The following is a 13,603-nucleotide window of genomic DNA, read 5'->3' as shown; positions in this document are numbered from 1 at the left end:
AATAAGGTGACCTGGAGTTGTTGTAGATCCAGCCAGGACGGGTTGTGGGTATCCACAATGGTTTTAATCAGGTCGGCCACTTCATTGGGTTTTTCGGTAAAGGGGCCATAGTGTAGTTTCCAATTAAGAAGATCTGAAGTGGAGAAAGGGACATGCTGAAACAAGGGGCTCATGACCACCCTCGTTGGGTCATTTCTGTCCACCAATAACTAGTCCACCTGTCTTAAAGGAGCTGTTAGAATGGGGGCCATTTCCTTTGCCCTAGTACGGGTGGCTATGGGCTGCTCGTCCGTTGCGCCCGCCAGTGCCCCCCCCTTTTCTTCTAGTCCCTCTCATGATTCCTCTTGTTTCTTTTCCTCGGGGGAGACTGGGCACTCAGAGAGGGTGAGGTCCTCCGAGCCCTTGAAAGGACTTGTTGGGGAAAACAGGGGGGAGAGAGCCTGCAATTTTCCTTCATCCCAGCGGCGGATGCGCCACCCCTTGAGGTGCTTTGACTGTCCTGGAGGGGGCTGCTGATGGTTGGCAGCGGCTGGGGGGCTGTGGTTCTTGGCCTGGCTCCTCTCATTGAGGGTGCCGTCGCTTGGGGGGTGCATATGGTGGAGGATGGGGGAGTTCTTCTGAAACGCTGGCGAAAACAGGCGGAATCTTCTTCAGGCGTTTTAAAGGGATTGTGCATGTCAACATGACATTGCACTGTTTGGTTTGGCATTTTCCTATCCAGGCGGGGAGTCTCCTCACTAGAAAGTACAACACATCGATGTAGGGGGCTTGGTCCGGGTGTCCCAATTGGGGATGGAACACCAACTGATGGACTTTTAGAGCAATGTTGGGGTCAAAAATGCCCGTGGTGGGCCACCCAAAGCCAAAGGTTGGCCATTCTGATTCACAGAATTTTCTAAGATTGTGCCTACTCCACTCAATGCCATAGTCCTGGGACATATATTCTGTTTTAAAATGGTTTATCATACATTGGAGGGGGGGAAGGGGAACGCTCTCGCTACCACCCATATTCCTCCTGGGGCACCAGACACAACAGCTAAATGGTCAAACACACACACATCCGACCCAGGGAGCCAGATCACCACGGCCTCCGATGGGAACTGCGAACGCCACACACACACTTTTGTTTATTCCACGCACTTGCTACTGGCCCAGGGTGCCGGATAACCACGGCCACCGTAGGGAACCGCAATAGCCTCACAGAGCACTTGTGCTTAAACAACCCTCCCAGAGGTACCTGTTCAGTGAGCGTCGGGGGATCAGGCCACACCTCCGGCTCGACAAGGAGTCCGGGTCTACTGGTCTGGTTCACGAATGAGTCCGGATCTACTTTGGGGTCCCACAATACTTGCCTGTCTGGGTCCCTTCGACTCAGCCAGCCGGCGCTCTGAGTTCCTGGTCTCTGGTCCTTCTTCAGTGGTTCTTGGAGTTGTCAGCCGCTGCTGTCGGAGCCCTCGGCCCCCAGGAAGTCCCTCAGAACAAGGGTCTGTTGGCGCCAGGGAAGTTCCCTTGGACCAGCCAAGCCCCGACACCGGGGAGGACACTCCAGAGGGTCCCAAGACCCCTCACAGTCCTGCTGCCGTCACCAGAAATGTTGCGGCGGATTGGGGCCTAAGCCGCAATGCACGCCAAAGACTGGACGTGAGACCACAAAGGTGCAAGAGAAAACAGGTTTATTGATGCATCGAGTTCAGCATGTTCGCACACCAACATCTGAACTGTCCTGGCTTTGTCCAGGACGGGAGTTTTATGCCCACCTAAGGTGGGGGCATTTATGCAAGTATTACTTTGTCAGCAAAAGAGGAGTATACATTTCATATTTGTCAAGATTCAAAAATACATTTTGGAAACTTACAGAAAGAGAAGTGAAAAAGTTAAAATCAGCAACTGTAAATGCTATACTCTATTAATACGCTTAACAGCCGTTTCTATCCTACACAAACAACATGTTTCCTGTGCCCATTCCTTGAAGCAGCTTGCAACACATGTTCCAGTAAAGTTTGTAACAGTTATTAAGAAAGAGGTATCAAAAGTTAAGTAATATGCTGGTTTGAGTTTTCTGTTATTGCTAGCTAAGTGGAGTCTAGGGGCTCCTATACCCAATGGTCAACTGGCCAATATTGGTTCGGTTTCCTCCTGCTGTCTCATTGTGACCTAGAAAACTATTTTTACAGAATAAGAAAAAATTCCAGAAGCCATGTGTCAACTTCTAAAGCGTTGCCATGACTATTATCAGGCTGGCATGGAGGGGGAAATTCCATGCATGCCTTTGGCCGGAGTCGGATCTCATGTCTACAGCCTAGTTGGACAATATGAGTTATGACACAGGACAGAAGGGAGGGGATACAGGAGTAAACGCAATTAAGCGAAAGCAGTTTTGGCTCCACAGGAGTCCACGCCAGAATGTCAATCCTAATAAATGATTGGATTTCTTTTGAACTTTGTCCCAAGGCTCGTAAATTAATTAGGTCATCTTCTGGGAACTTCACACCATGCTTCCCACACCCTATTTTTAGTAGTAATAGAAATAACAATGTTTTGCCTTCTCAACCTATGTCCCTCTACCACATAACCTTCCAAAACCCAAGTAGTTTGAAAAAGTCACAATCTTCCCAATTTTAAGCTGATTATTCTTGCTGTAAATATCAAATCAAGGCACTTACCTATTTGAAAGAAGATGCATTGTGCTCCAAGGACTCTCTTAAGAGCATTGAAACATCAACAAAAATAAGAACTGAATAATGTGTGGTTTCATTTTTTTACTCTCTACAATCCAAGAAGATACTATCACAATACACACATATTGAAGAGCATCCGGAGGCTTCAGCTGGTCCAGAATGCAGCCACACGGGTTGTCATGGGGGTATCTAGGTGCTCCCATGTTACACCCCTTTTAGGCGGCCTGCACTGGTTGCTGGTTGTTTTCCGGGTGCGATTCAAGGTATTAATTATGACCTTAAAGCGCTCCATGGCTTAGGCCCAGGATACCTGCGAGACCACCTACTGCCACCAGTAGCCTCCCACCGTCCAGTACGATCCCACAGAGTTGGCCTCCTCAGGGTGCCGTCGGCCAGACAGTGTCGGCTGGTGACCCCCAGGGGGAGAGCCTTCTCTGTGGGAGCGCCTTCCCTCTCGAATGAGCTGCCCCCGGAGCTTCGCATAATCCCTGACCTCCAATCCTTCCGACGCGCCCTAAAAAGTTGGCTTTTCCAGCAAGTCGACCTGGATTGTTAATTTTAACTCATTTTTAAATGTATTGTCTTATAAATTCGGGGTTGTTTTTTTTTTGGATATGTATTTAATTTCTTTTTAACTTTTGGGATGTGTGTTTTTTAATGTTGTACGCCGCCCTGAGTCCTTTGGGAGAAGGGCGGCATATAAATCCAATAAAAACAAAACAAACAAACAAAACAATATTCTGTGAAAACATGAAAAACAAATTACAAAAAAAAAGATAGGGGAAAAAATAGTTACCGTATTTTTCGCCCTATAGGACGCTCCGGAATACAAGACGCACCCAATTTTAAAGGAGGAAAATCTAGACGAAAAAGATTATGAACCAAATACTATAGTAAAATATTTTATATCAACTGTATAAAGTTAACAGCAGTTTAAGAACAATTTTATGTCAACCATGTAACATATTAAGAACTATCTTTACTCTCATTAACAGTCAGAGCAAGAAACAGCAAGAAATCCAGAAATGAAAGAACTGTCAATATTACCAATATGTTCTTCATTTCCCCTCCCCACTTATATTTCATCTGGTGCTCTCTTATCCAGCTATATTTCATCTAGTGGTCTCATAACCCCTCATATCTCATCTGGTGCTCTCTAACCCCCATATTTCATCTGGTGGTCTCTAACCCCCTCATATGCATCTGGTTTGAGTGAATGCTGCTGGAAAGGAGATTGTAAAAACTCATGAATGAAACTCATTTAACAATGCTCTTGCTTAGCAACCAAAACTTTGGGCTCAATTGTGATCATAAGTTCTCTTCCTTTTTCTTTCTTTCTTTCTTTCTTTTTCTTCCTTCCTTCCTTCCTTCTTCCTTTCTTTCTTGTGTCTCTCTCTCCCTCTTTCTTTCCTTCCTTCCTTCCTTTCTTTCCTTCCTTCCTTTCTTGTGTCTCTCTCTCTCCAACGTTCTTTCTTTCTCTTTCTATCTTTGTCTCTCTCTCTCCCTTCCTTCCTTTCTCTCTTACTCTTTCTTTCTCACTCTCCCCCCCCCCTCTCACACACACATACGTACCTTCCAGTTGGCAAAAAATTCTGTTTTGCCAGCTGGGAGGCTGGCAAAGAAGCCTCGTTTTCCCTGCCGCCTGTGGCACTTCACTTGCTGCAACTCGGACAATGGGGAGGTGGGCGTAGCGCTGTCCGGGTTGCAGCAAGAAGAAGGATCGGCTGCGGGAATCTGGCAGAGCAGCGTGCGGAGCCGCGCGGAGCTGCGCGGAGCCGGGCTCTGCGCGCTGCTCTGCTGGTCTGCCGATCATCCGCTAACCCCTAAAGAAGAAGGATCGGCTGCGGGAGTCTGGCAGAGCAGCGCGCAGAGCCCGTCTCCGCGCGGCTCCGCACGCTGCTCTGCCGGATTCCCGCAGCCGATCCTTCTTCTTTAGGGGTCAGCGGATGATCGGCAGACCGGCAGAGCAGCGCGCAGAGCCCGTCTCCCCGGGGGTTCCGTGCGGCTCCACACGCTGCTCTGCCGGACTCCCGCAGCCGATCCTTCTTCTTGCTGCAACCCGGACAGCGCTACTCCCACCTCCCCATTGTCCGAGTTGCAGCAAGTGAAGTGCCACAGGCGGCAGGGAAAACGAGGCTTCTTTGCCAGCCTCCCAGCTGGCAAAACAGAAATTTTTGCCAACTGGAAGGTACGTATGTGTGTGTGAGAGGGGGGGGAGAGTGAGAAAGAAAGAGTAAGAGAGAAAGGAAGGAAGGGAGAGAGAGAGACAAAGATAGAAAGAGAAAGAAAGAACGTTGGAGAGAGAGAAAAGGTCTTTGCTCCCTCTCTTTTGCAGCAAGCTCCGATGCAAAAAAACACCAAGGACTTGCGAGTGAGTGACAGGGGCGGAGCTTCCGGGTTCATTGACCAACCGCAGAAACCCACCACTGCCCAGGTGGCTACATTTGGCCTATAAGACGCACCCAGATTTTCACCCTCTTTTTGGGAGTAAAAAAGTGTGTCTTATAGGGCGAAAAATACGGTATGTGACCCAACACTATAATTTCAGGCAAAAATTGGAAGTGAAGGAAATCAAACCGGAAATGCCTTATCTTGTATTTCAGGCAAGCAATCACCTCTGAAGAGCAGGTTTAGCAAATGAGCCATGGACACGTTATCACTTCTTTCAGCTTTTTCAGAATGATAAAATGCTAGATGCCAATTTTAGACCTCATAAAACAGAATAAAATAAGATTTAATATATTAATTTCCTTAGAATTCATTATGAGTTATTATGAATAACCACTCTGCTTCGATTGCACAATTAAAGTTAAGCTTTTAATTGGAAAAACTATCCAGATTCAAATCCCTGTATAGCAGTGGCATGAGTAGCTCTGGGAATTCCAGTCCTTAGCTCATAAGCCACTTACACAGCCATTACACAACTAATAGGCAGCTTCTTACATAATACATGTAAAAACAAATAGTACCATAAACATGATCATTGATTAGAAATGCCTCTCAGATGTCATATATTATAGGGTACATATCCAATTACTTGCTTTGAACAATAAGCCAATGATGATATACAATTCTAGTCATGACGGTTATATACTACGGTATACCTATGGATTATAATTTACAAATTATGTTTGTGGTACAAGACTTAGTGAATCCAGCAATGGTTTCATTTAATTTGAACCAGAATAGTATTTTTACTAAAAGCTTTAACTTGACTAGATATTTGGGATAGAATTGTTTCAGGATATGTTACATCAGAGGCTATTTTGTATAAACCATCTGGTACCATCCAGCCCATGGGCCACGAGTTTGACACCCCTGTTCTAGTGCAACCCTTTATTGAAGAAGGAAGTTTATACCATTTCAGACAAATGGTTGTCCAATCTCTTAGTTCTAAGTTGCTTCTCTCCTTGATTAGTTTCCATCCATTACTTCTTGTCGTGCCTTCAGGTGCTTTAGAAAAGTGTTTGCCCCCTCTTCTTTGTGGCAGCTCCTTAGATATTGGAACACTGCTATCATGTCACCCCAGTCCTTCTTTTCATTAAACTAGACATACTGTCAGGTCCCCAAAGATCCCTTTCGGGACACTGGCATTCTGGGGATGGGGGGGCAGGATGCTTCTTTACAACCTTTTCCTGCTTCTGGTCTTTTTGTCACTTTGCCACTACTTGGAAAAGGGAGGGGGAGGTATAGGCCTGAGGCCATCTGTTTTGTCTCTGCTCTGAAGGAACAGGCGAAGTGGCGCCTGAGAACAATTTTTTATAATTCTTACAACTTTGTACCTGTGGATTGGCTCACCTCAGACTGGACATAGGGGAGGGGTTTCTGCAATGTTTAATCTAACGGTTCTGAGCAGGAATTTCAGATCCTGCCTTACTCTTCTTGCTATCCCTATCTCCCAATAAAAGTTTCCTTTTGGAATGTTACTTGTTTCAAGATTTCTGCTTTCTCGAGGAGAGAGGAGAGGCAAGTCCTTACACATACCCACTTCCGGAAACTGTTCTTCGTATGGTTTTGTCTCTAGTCCCCTAACCAGTTTTGTTGCTCTTCTCTGCACTCCTTCTAGAATCTCAACATCTTTTTTATATCATGGCAAACAAACAGGGATGCAATATTACAAGTATGGTCCTACCAAAGCATTATAAAGCGTTACTAACACTTCCATGTGATCTTGATGCTATCCAATGTGGGTCAGTCACTGGGACCAAACGTTTAGTCTTCCAAGCTTTCAGACTAATGCTGGAGCCCATATTCAGGGAACTTCTCTCTAGCGGAGTTTGTGTAATCCTATCCCTGTTAATTCAACCAAGAACTGCTACTGTTGGCTTTTTTGGCAGCTTCAGTACACTGGTGGCTCATATTTAAGTGTCCACAAGATCCTTCTTGCACTTACTACTATTGAGCCAGATGCCACCTACTCTATACCTATGCATTTGGTTTTTCTTGCTTAAATGTAGAACCTTATTTTTCTCACCATTGAATTTCATTTTGTTAGATAGGGTCCATGTGTTACTACAGTATAATATATACAAGTAAGTTAGATGTTCTGAGTAATGGGAAAGCAGAGTAATTCAATTCTTTCTTTTCCTGCTCACTGATTTCAAAGACATTCTCTCAAGTTCCTCATAATTTTCCTTTGTTTTAATAGTAATATAAAAAGTTTGTCAAACCATATATATAGAAGAAATCACAATAAGTGGTGTAATATAATATATAAAATAATAGTTTGATAGACATTTGTACAAAACAGAAAATACAGGCTATCCACTGAAAACAGATTACAAACATTAAGCATGTGAATAAAACACTTAAGCCTTTAATACTTTCTGAATTAGTATATAAGGATCTGGAGCAGGAGGTTCTCATGCAAATTTGTAGAAAGCACTGGAAATTAATTTTTTATTTCTGCAGTTTACTTTTTTCCAAAGACAGCCTGTAAAATGTATGGAGCAGAGAAGTGGAAAAAAATCTATCTGCCATGAGATCACAAAGTTACAGCTAAACTGTCTTTGAATAATATTTAAAAGGTATAAAATGCTCATAAAACAGGGAGACAAGTAAAACGGTCACTTTTACAAGGAAACACATTTTCATACTTTTGGATATGTACCAGTTAAGACACTTTTGAACTGGAGTTGAGTTCTGATAACTGCAGCTATGCCATTACGGATGTATTTTGTCACCATTCCCATCCAGAATGTTCTTCTGGTTTTCCAGTATAGCCAACAGAACTTGAACAGCCATCCTACCCCATCATCTAAGAACTAACTAGATATGATCTTGTTTAGCTTCAGAGATCAGCCCAGGTAAACTACAGGAACTTGACTTATGACTACAATTGAAACCAAAAATTCCATTGCTATGTTTTGCCCTGTTTTATGATTTTTCTTGCCACGGTTAACTGAATTAATACAATTACCTTATGTTCTGTCCCGTGATTCCAATGAATATGCAGACACAGGCTTGGCTGTCTGCCACGACTAATTACATAAAGCCACCCCTTGGCTAGGAGCCTAGAAAGTTATCTTCAAGAACCCAAGATTAAACTTACAGAATGTTTTCTCAACGGCTCGTATAATGGACTGTTGTTTCCTGCAAAGATTCCCCTCCTGTCGCTCCACCTATAAACTCTTTGGAAGGGGCCACACTCTTAGCCAGCTGTCCTTACTTCCTTCTATGACGTCTTTTCCACAGCTGTTCCTTTCTCCTATCAATTCTACGCATACGCACATCAGGGACAACCTCCCTCTGTTCCTCCTCACTGCTCCCTGACTCAGATGCCACCTGGTGGCTAACAGGCCTCTCTAGTTCCTACTCTGACTCTAAACACCCTCCAGAGTCTTCCTCATCCTCCAGAGCAGTCCCATAATGGTCTGAGGTGTCAGAGTCCACCAACAGCTCAGCCGGCCACTGCTGGGCCACAACACCTTAACAACAAAGTTGTTAAATGAATATGGCTTTCCCACTGACTTTATTCGTCAGAAGGTCACAAAAGGTGATTACATGACTCCCAGAACACAGCAACTGCCACAAATATGAACCAGTTGCCAAGCATCCTAATTTTGATCATGTGACCATGGGGATGCTATAATTGCCATAAGTGTAGGAAATTGTCACATGTCATTTTTTTCAGTATTGTTTCACTTAACATTGAATGGTCACTAAACAAATGGTTATAAATAAAGGATGATCTGTATGTTTTGCCATCAAAAACACACAGAATTAACAGCAACAAACAATTCCCATTCAAGGAACCTGGGTTAGAGCAGGGCTCCTTAGCATTTATATGCCAGAGGCATGTTTTATCTTTGAAAGCATGTGGAGAACGTAGCTGTTTTGAGGGAGAATGACCATTCACAAAATTATTGTTGCAATGAGATGGCCAGTCACAAAATACAAAATACCAGTTGATCAGAAGTCGGATAAATGAGCTTGCCCTCTGCTTCGCAACATCCCACGGCTTACCTTTGTGTTTCTTCTGGCAACAGACACATTCATAGGCAAAGATTGAAGTGCAGGTGTGTTTTTTAAAGAAAAATGAAGCATTATGCTGGATTCCAGAACATTATTGACAATTTTAAAAAATTAAATTAAAATAAAATTATGGAGGTTACTGCTTTATTTAGCAGAATATCTGCCTCTTATTTAAAGCTTTTTAAAATTAGAAGTTTTAAAACATTTTTAAATAAAAAGTAAAGTAGGTGGAGCTGATGGCTGAAATGTCTATGGGCACACTGTTGACCATGGGTGGCAGACTTTGTTTATAAACTCAGAGCAACTAAGATCTGCAGTGTTGCCAGTTTTGTATTAAATGATACAGTAGTTCAGAATCTAACAAAAGGCTGATTTGTTATACAGTAAGCCCCACCCCATCCTTGTGTAATCTGCTCTGCTCTGTTCCTGCATCCAATTCTAACTCGTTTTTCAGGCACCAAACCAAGAAACTTTCTATCTCAACAGCTACCTTTCATAAGATATAGTAAATGTAAACTATATCTATATTCCATATTCCAGAGATTAAGAATATAGGAAATTTCAGTTAGCTTATGAGTGAAGGCACAAAGAATGTTACAATTTACCTAAAATTATCTTAACAAAAGGGGAATTAAAGCACAAGAGGAGGTAGGATGTCAAAATCAGTTAGCTTATGTTAGGGTATGATTGTTAAATGTTTATACCCTGTATTTTGCTCTGGGAAGTTGGGGGGAGGGAGGGTGGGAAGGGATAATACTTGTAAAACTTATTAAAACTTTTAATAAAAAAAAAAGAATCACAGCCCTGACTAAGAGAGTTAGATCAGCCAATTGGATTTTTTTCATGCAACTCTTCCTTGGAAACTTATATAATTAAAAATAACTTCTTTTTCAAAATTAGCTGGTTTCAGTTTTTTGTCCATATCTCCCAAATCCTGGACTTTAAAAGGCAACCACAAATTGATATAAACTATTCCTTCCGTCAAAGCTATTACAGATAATCTTTGACTTACAACCATTTGTTTAGTGATGTCAGAGGAAAATCCAAATCATTAGCAACAAAACTGCACCCAGTAGAAATTGAACAGACAACACGCCAAAAAGCATCTCACTTTAGGATCTAGAGGTTTATTGAAATTTAGAGTATAGCAAACATAAAGCACTTACATCATGAACACATTGCAATGAGGACCAATCGGACAAGCAGTCAAAAGGGACGGCTTGAGACCAATTGGCCCTGAATCATTATCTAACATTACATTACACAGCTTAGCCATCCAAGCACATGACTTTCGAGATTTTGCCATCAGAGAGGATGGAGGACAATATAGTGGCAGGGTTAGGGATGGTGGGATAGGAGGGGGAAAATTCTGTTGATATGGCAAAGATCCTGCACAAAGTTCCTTTTACCAGAGGACTTTTTTTTGGACAGGAAGAACAGGGGTACTGCAGAGACTCCTAGTAGGCATAAGAATCCCTTATTGAAGGAGGGACTCAATAACAGGGTGGATCCCTTCCACTGCTTCTTTCAATAAGAAGCACTGTTGCACATGGGGCAGGGGTTTTGTGAGGTCCAGTTGAACTCGGGCAGGTAAAGCTGAACGAATTCGACTGACATCATCAGGATGAAGGGTTTCGGGAACTTTAGCAACAAGGTCCTGGCACACCTGGTCAAGGAAAGAGTCAAGAGGAGGGGTGACAGAAGATAGGGGGAAAAGATCAGAAGCAAGATGTGCAGGGGTGGAATGAAGGAAACTCAACATAGAAAATTCATTACAAGAGGGAACGTCCAGGTAAAAGTCATCAGGTTGACAGTAAATAGACCAATTTGCAAAGAGGTTCGCAGTCCGATAGGTTAACAGAGGAATAGGGACTGAGGAGAAAGGCATGTTCTTGGGAAAGAGGACCTAAAGAGACAGTGATTGGGACAGAAACAGGATGGGGGACAAGGACACTGGAAACACCAACAGCATTAATAACCTGTTAGGAGGGCCTGATATGAGGGAAATCAATGGCTCACAGGATAGAATGGCCAGCTCCTGTATCAACTAAAACTTTAACGGGGTGGCCATCAATATGAATAGCAAGTTCAGAATCAGAAGGGTAAGGGGGATAAGGGGGCATATTAAAGAGTAAATGAAGTTGCTAGGTGTCGGGCAATACTAACAGTCAGGAAAAGAATCAGTTTGCTGTGAAAAATGAGGAAGAAAGGGACAATTTCTATGGCGAGGAACAGGGTAGGGGGTGTTGATATCCAAGAGGCGGGTAGCGACAAGTATTCCTATGACCCTCCTGACCGCAATTAAAATAATAAAAAGCCCTATTCTGAGCATCAAAGGAAGTAGGGTAAGTTGGGGGTATTACCCTAGGTTTCGGACAAGAGTGGTGAATTCTCAAGGGCATGGAGTTGCAAAGCCATAAGTTTAGTTTCTTTTTCCTCCCTTTTTTGTTTGAAGGAAGAGGAATAATGATTTGCAATGTCCATGATTTCAGACACAGATTTGGCTTTCCATCCTATCACATTGGTCCAGATGGCCTTAGAAATTTTGGGGCATAACCCATTGACAAAGAAAGAAACCATACCTTCCCGGGCATTGGAGCAGGGGTCACTAACACCCAAATGTTGCTCAAAAGCAAGGGTGAGGCATTCCAAGAATTTGGAATGATCTCTTCCTTACAATCCTTTATCTTAGTCCCATGATGGCAAACCTATAGCACATGTTTCTATGCAAACTGACTGAATTTATAATTTCACTGTAATTTCAGGAGCATAGTATTCTACTTAAAAAAATAATCACCCATCCCATGCATTACTTCTGGATAATTTTGCTATTGCCACAGTGCAAAATTATAGCTCCGAGAATGTAGCGATTCAGGATATGACCTTTATTTCATAGTGGTTTTACATAAAAAGTATCCACAAAGAGTTTTTACCCAAGAGGAATCTGATGTGCAAAAACATTTTTAAGACAACAGAGTGCCACTTTTGAAGGCAGTTAACTCATATCTGAGGGATTAGACCTGTGCTAATAACAATTGTTAACAGCTCGCAGATTAAACAGCATGAGACAGGTAGTCCTCAACTTACGACTGCAGTTGAGCCCAACATTTAAGTTGCTAAGTGCGAAATCTGTTGAGTTTTGCCTCATTTGCCTCAACTTTTCTTGCCGCATATGTTAAGTGCAGTTGTTAAATTAGTAACACTGTTATTAAGTGAATCTGATTTCCCCATTGACTTGGCTTGTCGGAAGATGGCAAAAGGGGGTCAGGTGACCCTGGGACGACACTGCAACCGTAAATTTGAATTGGGTGGCAAGCATCCAATCAGGTGACCATGGGGAAGTCTGCCACAGTCATGTCACTTTTTTAGTGTAACTTCAAAGCATTCAATCAGGTGACCATGGGAAAGTCTGCCATGGTCATAAGTGTAAAAAATGGTCGTAAGTCACTTTTTTCAATGTAACTTCAAAGCATCCAATCAGGTGACCATGGGGAAGTCTGCCACGGTTGTAAGTGTGAACAATAGTCGTAAGTCACTTTTTTCAGGGTAACTTCAAAGCATCCAATCAGGTGACCGAGGGGAAGGCTGCCACAGTCGTTAAGTGTGAACGGTCGTAAGACCCTTTTTTCAGTGCCGTCTTAACTTCAAGCGGTCACTATAAGCGACTGTTGAAAAGTCGAGGACTACCTGTATAAAAAAATCGGCATGGGACCGATTCCCAACGCACACGCCTTGTAAGGCTGGCCACCTTTCTCGACCTCTCGGATGTGGCGCAGCTCTTGGTACCCAGCAGAGCCATCAGGGCAATATCCGGGGCTCCATCTCGAGCGGACCAGCTATGAGGGCTTTGATGAGTGGCTTTCTGTCAGTTAGTACTCTTGATAGGGATGCTGTCGGCGGCATCCCGAGGCAACCGGGCGCACAATGTTTTCAGGTGCGCAACAGACGCATCTCTATCCGGAGCCATCTGGAGCCCCGCCTCTGCCCCGCTTTCTTGCCAGAGCCCGCCCGCATCTTAAAGGCCCAACGGCAACCTCACTTACCGACCTCTTCCTCTCGGCTTTTGCCCTCGGGACGGAAGGGATCCAGGCGAGCTCCGCTGAAGGAGCTCCGTCGCCCGCGACGCACCGCCGAACCTTTTCTGCCTCGCCAAAGGAACAAGGAGGAAAGTGAATCACCAGCAGCCCCCCCTCCACGCCAACAGAAACAACAGTCTGCAGAAGACCCGGAAGCGGAAACGACTTCCAAGGCGGCGGCAGGAGTTGGGAGAGTCGGAACGGCCTTCCGTGGCACGTGATAGGGGGGGCGGAGAGAATGGAGCGGGTGGGGGCGTGTTGGTAGAACTGAACGCCGAAAAGCGCTGCCTGCTTGCGTGGCACGTTAACGAAGCGTCGCGTCCACTTCGCCGTTGAACCGCCGCGCGATTCAAAAGACAACGTGGGAGTGGGAGC

At 44.1% G+C, this 13,603-nt stretch overlaps 1 protein-coding gene across 11 annotated transcripts in view; it reads right to left on the bottom strand.

Moving 5' to 3' along the window:
- The window catches only part of LOC309384358 (methyl-CpG-binding domain protein 1-like), a 76,618-nt gene extending 63,217 nt beyond the window's left edge, over positions 1 to 13,401 (bottom strand). For 10 of the 11 annotated variants that reach the window (XM_081937770.1, XM_081937776.1, XM_081937775.1 and 7 more), the window contains exon 1: positions 13,196 to 13,401. The gene's annotated coding sequence lies outside the window, so the exon portion shown is untranslated. The remainder of the gene's footprint in view (positions 1 to 13,195) is intronic. The other variant, XM_081937773.1, reaches the window with a different exon arrangement.
- Between the last annotated feature and the right edge of the window lie 202 nt (positions 13,402 to 13,603).

Source organism: Natrix helvetica (assembly GCF_964273705.1).
Source record: "Natrix helvetica genome assembly, chromosome: 1".
Taxonomy (NCBI): Eukaryota; Metazoa; Chordata; class Lepidosauria; order Squamata; family Natricidae; genus Natrix; species Natrix helvetica.
The sequence above is the reverse complement of the archived record's forward strand: the minus strand, read 5'-3'. Positions and strand labels throughout refer to the sequence as shown.